This window comes from Sorex fumeus, unplaced genomic scaffold, assembly GCF_029834395.1.
Source record: "Sorex fumeus unplaced genomic scaffold, SorFum_2.1 ptg000037l, whole genome shotgun sequence".
Classification (NCBI taxonomy): domain Eukaryota; kingdom Metazoa; phylum Chordata; class Mammalia; order Eulipotyphla; family Soricidae; genus Sorex; species Sorex fumeus.
In genome coordinates, this window is record NW_026606094.1 from 46,726,034 (window position 1) to 46,733,251 (window position 7,218).

Sequence of the window (7,218 nt, forward strand, 5' to 3'; positions counted from 1 at the left end):
TGGTATAGTTTTATAATATATGGGTAGTGATAAAGAAGTCAGTAAACACAGAGTTGTAGAAGAACTGAATCTTCATATTGGCTTCTTACCTCATGGGTGTATAAAATTGCAAACCCCACTTTACAAGAACATTGTTCTCCTATTTAGAAGGAGAGTGTCACTACCCACTATCCTTTTTTTCTTGAAAAAAGAGGAAAATAAACTTTTTTTGTAATCTTCAGGCGTCTCTTACTTAAGGGAATTTTCCATGCATTTCCCCCCCCCAAAAAAAATAAAACCCAGTGCTCAAAATCGGCATTTGTTTTTTGTATAACCTTTATTAGAGATATAAAAGAAAATATTATAAGAAAGATTCTTTTTTCCATAAAACCCTAAAGTTATTATCTAGTCTACCCTGAGAACTGTAGTTTCTCTTGTTTTAAAAATTTTATCTTTAATCATTTGAATTCTTGGGCAGTGATCCCTCAATAATATCTTCATGTTAAAAGATAAATCATTGAACTGGAAACAAATTTTTAATGCATAAGTAAAAATAACTAGTTAGGCATGTTGAGTAAAACTTTGCACAATAAAATTTCTATATAGAAGTTAAAGTTCCTGTACATAGAACTCCTCTGCTGAAAAGAGCATGGCAGTGCTTAACAATTATGTTTAAAAAGAAAACACAAAACCACAGTAAATTATTTCGCTTGGCATGTCAGCATTCCTTTTAGAGAAAGGAAAGAAAATGATATGTTGTTGGGAATTCTTCAGTTTAGCTCTACAGAGATTTAAACATGTTTTGACTTTCAAAGAAACTATAAAGTAACTGTCTGCCTCTCAGATTATCCTATACACAAATGCAGTTCTAATTTTTATAAAATGCTGCTTTGATCAGTTAGCTCCTTGGTTAAAATTGATGATGGCATCTTATTCTATGGCAGATCATGCTTATACATTTCAAGACTCCTGATAATGTTACCGTCTGCCTTTTCCAAGATTTTCTTTTACATTTTCCCATCGTAAAATTTATTGCTTTTTTTCTTATAGAAATAAAAAGTCTCTCTTTGCTTGACCTAGGGGAGCAGGAAAATTTATTATACCATCAGTATTCACAGTCCTGTTTTGATTTGAGGGGGTCATACTTGGCTGTGTTCAGGGTTTATTTCTGGGTCTGTGCACAAGGGATCAGAATTGGAACTGAAGTCAACTGAAGTGCAAGCCAAGAGCCTGAAAATCACAATACTATCTCTGTAAACTGGTGCCGTTTTGATTTTATCCTAAAACTTCACTAAATCCTTCTGAAATAACAAATTAGCTAATCCCAGTAACACATCTAGGAGGCTAGTCCTTCATTGGAGAACAATTAGCTCGAGCAAATCAATGAACAACGGGAGGACAGTGCAGTGCAGTGCAGCATGACTTTGCTCCTTCTTGCAGAAACTTGGCAATAAATTTATAAGTTTAAATTTTAAATTCATAATTTATCAGTGGCAGATAAATTTATAAGTTGAAATTGAGGTTTATAAGTTGAAATTCCAAGGTTTATATAATGCGGCAGATAGATTTATAAGTTGAAATTGCTGAATTCAAAGATAATCTAAAGATCTATTTTCAGGCTAGGTCTAGCCTAAAGTACAGTGGACAAAAGATTTCCACATAGGAAGGAAGATCCAAGGTAGATGGAAGAAAAAGTGGGAAAGTGTGAGAAGTGATCGGGGATCAGGCATCTTGTACCTTTGAGCAGACTGAGTCGTCACAATTTTATTATCTTACTAATGTATATTATCAAATTCAATGTATATAAGCATATTATATCACCCACTGAGTCCCTTGCCTTGCCCCCATACACAATAGTTATTTTGTTCCTGGAAATTTTACTTACAATTTCTGCCTTTTTAATTGTCTACATGTATTTTTTTTTCTTCTAATAAGATCTTAAACTTCTTTCAAAACACACATACACAATAGACTGGAAATATAATGTAGTGAGTAGGCCATTACCTTGTACAAGGCCAACTCAGGTTCTATCCTTAGCACCTCATGTGGTTCTCCAAACCTCACTACAAGTGATCCCTAAGCACAGAATCAGAAGCAAGCTCTGAAAAATGTTGTGTGTTGGCCCAAAATCAAACAACAAACAACAACAACAACAAAACTACTACAAGTTACACATTTTTTAGAATTTCTCTCTGATTAACTTTACCAACATCACCCATTCATAGTCACATCCCTACTACTTATTTAGTTTGATGCCATCTTGCATTTGGTTAAGTACTAGAAACATTTTATAATTTTTTATTATTATACATATATTAATTCATTTTTTCTGTTTTTTGAATGTTATAATGACTTTCTGATAAATTTGACAGGTACTTTTGTAAATCCAAGGTTTATATAATGTGGCAGACAAATTTACAAGTTGAAATATATTGCCATTAAGGCAATAGTTAGACAATTATCATCTTATTTAAGAATGATAAAATATTATTGTCTATATTTATTACACTGAACATTACATACTATGGTTTATTAACCACCAATTATAAGTTTTTTCTTGCAAAATGCCATTGATCTGAACCCCCAACTTTCAAGCCCTGGCAACCACCATTTAAATTTCTGTTTTGTCTGTAAACAGGATTAATTCTTTTACTATCACTAAATGATACTTTAATATTATACAGTACTTGTACTTTCTGTGTCTGACTTATCTCTGCATAATGAGTTCAATGTTCACTCATGTTGTTTCAGATGGCAAGATATTCCCTCTTTCTCATAGCTGGATAATCTTCCATTAAGTATGTATATCATACAACTTCTTTTTTAAAAAATCCATTCACCTACTGATGGACACTTGGTTTGTTCTCATATCTTGACTCTTGGGAAAAGAAAAAACTGCAGCAAATATGTATGTGCATAACTCATTTGAATTTCTACTTTCATTTCTTTTGAGTACATATACAGATGTGGATTCGCTGGATCATGTGGTTAACTATTTTTGTTTTTTCTAGGAACCTTTATATTTTTTCCAAGGTGGTTGAACCAGTTTACATTACCATTAACAGTGTTTACGTGTTTCTGTTTGTATTTTTAAAATGCATTTTAAAAATCATATTTATTTATTTTTTTGGTAGGGATACCATAATTTACAATATTATTAATGACAGTTTCTCATAAACATATTCCAACCTCACAACCATCGCCACTATACCCACCAACCTCCTCTAAGGATTCCAAAGTGTCTTACTTTCAACCCCTAACCCAAAATTAGTTTTGTGGATCAGTTCTCTTGTGTTTCATTTGATATAAGGGTTCCTGTTAACCACATCCTAGTCAGCACCTCGTGTCTCTCATATTTTTGATAATACTCATGCTAGCAAGTATGACTTGATATCTCATTTCATTATAACTTTGATTTTCCTGATGATTTGTGATGTTGAGCAAATTTTCGTGTGCCTATTGGTGATTTTTATTATGCTCTTTGAACAAATATCTATTTACTTTTTGTTTTTCCACCTCTTTAGTTTTGGGGAAATACCTGGCTCAGGAATTTTTCCCATTTTGGTACTCAGGCCATTCCAGGCAGTGTCAGTGGTTGAACTTAGCCCTCTTACATGCAAAGTAGGTGTCCCAGTTTTTTTTATCTGTTTCCCCAGCCCCAGTTTCTATTTTTAATATTTTTGTTAATTCTTTATGTATTTTGCATATTAACCCCTTATCCAATATATTCTTTGTAAAGTTTTTGTACAATTCCTAGTCATTTCATTTGTGTGTGTGTTGTGTGTGTGGTGTGTAAAGAAACATTTCAATTCAGGGACTGGAGCAATAATACAGTGGGTAGGGCTCTTATGTTATACACAGCTGACATGGGTTTGATCTCTGGCGCCGCATATGGTCCCCTGAGCCTTCCAGGATTGATTCCTAAGCACAGAACCAGGAGTAAGCCTTAAGCATAATTGGATGTGCACCAAACTCAACTCCACCAAAGAAACATAATTCAACATAATTGCTCTCTTATTTTTACGTTTTGTTCTCTGTGTTTCCGGCATTAAGTACAAAATAATCACTGCCAAGACTAATATTTATGGTGTTCCTCTCTAGCAATTTTATGAGGTAAGTGATTATATTTGTAATTGATCCATTTCATGTTAAGTTTTTTTAATAGCATGAAATAAGATTCCACTGTTACCTGATTTTCTCCAGATATTTTTGGCACCTTTTGTTGACTAGACTACTCTTTCTTCAGTGCTGTTCTTAGTTTTCTTCTTGAATATTAGTTGCTCAAATCGATTGGAATTTCATTTTAAGTTCTCAAAATTTGTTCCTTTTGTTCTGCATGTGTCTAATTTTGTGCCAATACCATACCTGTAGTGTTTTTATTACTATAGTTTTGTAGTATACTTTCTAATAACCCAAGCATTTTTTTTATCTGTAGAATTTTTTTTTTTTGGCTACTCAGGGTCTGTTGTGTGTTTGTGCAAATTTTTTAGTTCTTTCTCACATCTCTGTGAACAATACATACTTTTAGTATTTTGATGGGGATTGTATTGAATTAGCAGAGAGACTTGAGGAATATGGCCCATTTTAACAACAATATTAATGTTATTGGTGCCCATCAGCACAGGATGTATTCCCATCTGTTTGTGTTTCTTTAGCTTAGTTCAGTCAAGTCTTGTTTTCTTTGTTCAGATATTTCACTTCCTGTGTAAATTTATTCCTAAATGCTTTACTGTTTTCAATGCTATTATGAATGAGATAAGGTTTTATTTAATATAAAATAATTCTGTAAAAAATTCATTGATTTATTTATCATTTTTTAACACAGTAAATATTTTAGGGCTGGAGCAATAGCACAGTCGTTAGGGTGTTTGCCTTGCATGCGGCCGACCCAGGTTCGATTCCTCTGCCCCTCTCAGAGAGCCTGGCAAGCTACCGAGGGTATCTCATCCTCACCGCAAGGCCTGGCAAGCTACCCGTGACGTTTTCGATATGGCAAAAGCAGTAACAACAAGTCTAACAATTTGTTGTGAGATGTTACTGGTGCCCACTCGAGCAAATTGATGAACTGGAGGACAGTGCTACAGTACTACAATATTTTTAACTTTAAATCCAGCAAACTTCTTGGGGCTTTGTAAAGGCTGTGATGCTCTGGATACTAAAATTCCCAGATCAAGGTATTGGCCTAATTGACTTTTCTGCTCTAAATATGCAAAGGATATTTTTGCTTTAAATATTAAATTAAATTAAAATTAAATTTAATAAAATTTAATTAATTAAAAATTTAATAACATTAAAATATTAAAAGGATTTTAAATAAATAGAATTCTTTAGGCTGTGGAACATGATGTACAAAAATTATTATTCTTTTTATTTTTTTTATTTATTTTTTTATTTTTTTTTTACAGTTGTAGATTTACAATTTTTTGTGCTTGGGTTTCAATTATACAATGATCAGATACCCATCCCTCCACCAGTGCCCGTTTTTCACCACCATGGATAATATCCCTCCCACCCCCATCCCCCCATCCCCCCCGTCTCTGTGGCAGGGCAATCCCCTGTGTTCTCTCTCTCCGTTTGGGTGTTGTGGTCTGCAAAAGAGGCATTGAGTGGCAAACATGTTCAGTCCATAGTCTACTTTCGACATGCATCTCCCCTCCTGGGAGGATCCTCCAAACATCCTTTATTTGGTGCTCCCTTCTCTATCTGAACTGCCCTTTGCTCTAGGATACCCGGCTGGCCTCTAAGTTATGGAGTAATCATCCTGGTGCTGATCTCAGCTATTCTTGGGTATTAATCTCATACTTTGTTACTTTATATCCCCCAGATGAATGCAATCTTTCTATGTCTATCCCTCTCTTTCTGACTCATTTCGCTTAGCATGATACTTTCCATGTTGTACCACTTGTATGTAAAGTTCATGACTTCATCTTTTCTAAGAGCTACATAGTACTCCATTGTGTAGATGTACCAAAGTTTCTTTAACCAGTCATCTGTTCTTGGGCATTCAGGTTTCTTCCAGTTTCTGGCTATTGTAAAGAGTGCTGCAATGAACAAACAAGTGCAGATGTCACTTCGACTATACATTTTTGCCTCTCTGGGATATATTCCCAGGAGTGGTATTGCTGGGTCAAATGGGAGCTCAATTTCTAATTTTTTGAGAATCATCCATACTGTTGTCCAGAAGGGCTGAACCAGTCGACATTCCCACCAACAGTGAAGGAGTGTCCCTTTCTCGCCACACCCACGCCTGCATTGGTTGCTTTTGTTCTTTTGAATGTGGGCCAGTCTCTGAGGTGTGAGATGGTATGTCATTGTGGTTTTGATCTGCATCTCCCTGATGATTAATGATGTAGAGCATTTTCTCATGTGCTTTTTTGCCATTCGGATTTCTTCTTTGAGAAAGTTTCTGTTCATTTCATTGCCCCATTTTTGGATGGGGTTGGATGTTTTCTTCTTGTGGAGTTTAACCAGTATTTTGTATATCCTGGATATCAACCCCTTGTCAGATGTGTATTCGGCGAATATCCTTTCCCATTCTGTAGACTGTCTTTGTATTTTGGTCACTGTTTCTTTGGAGGTGCAGAAGCTTCTTAGTTTAAGATAGTCCCATTTATCTATCTCTATCTAACAGAGATAGATAGTCCCATTTATCTATCTCTGTTTTCACTTGCTCGGCCAGTGGTGTGGCATCTTTGAAGATACCATTAGCTTCAATGTCATGGAGTGTTTTGCCAACTTTATCTCAATTATTTTGAAACGGGTTAGAGGCAATAAAAAATCTCAGTCATCTGTAATCTGCTTAAATTATAGATTCTAACTGGAAGCGATGCTGCTTTATTGTCACTTTGGGAAGAAGTGGTAGCTTCTCCTTGCTCAGCATCAACACTGCTAATGAGATAAAGCTCTATCTGATATTATACACAAATTTTTCTTATTTTATTCTAGGGAGAAATATGTGTTTCAAGGGAATTCACTTTTTTGGTTTCTTTATTTTTTTAAATTTGTTTTTTATTTGTTTTTCTGTTTCTGAATAAACCCATTTTGCTTGTGAAATAACTGATAGCTTAGGTGAGGTTTCTACTCAGTTGTCCATTTTCATTATCTACTGATTTAATTTCCATTGCAAAGAAAAGCCATTATACTTTCCATTATATTTTCTCTTAGAGCCAAACCCCAACATTCTTCACTTGGGCTTTTGCTGTATTAATTCCTTCTCCAAACCTTAATTTAAATCTCAGC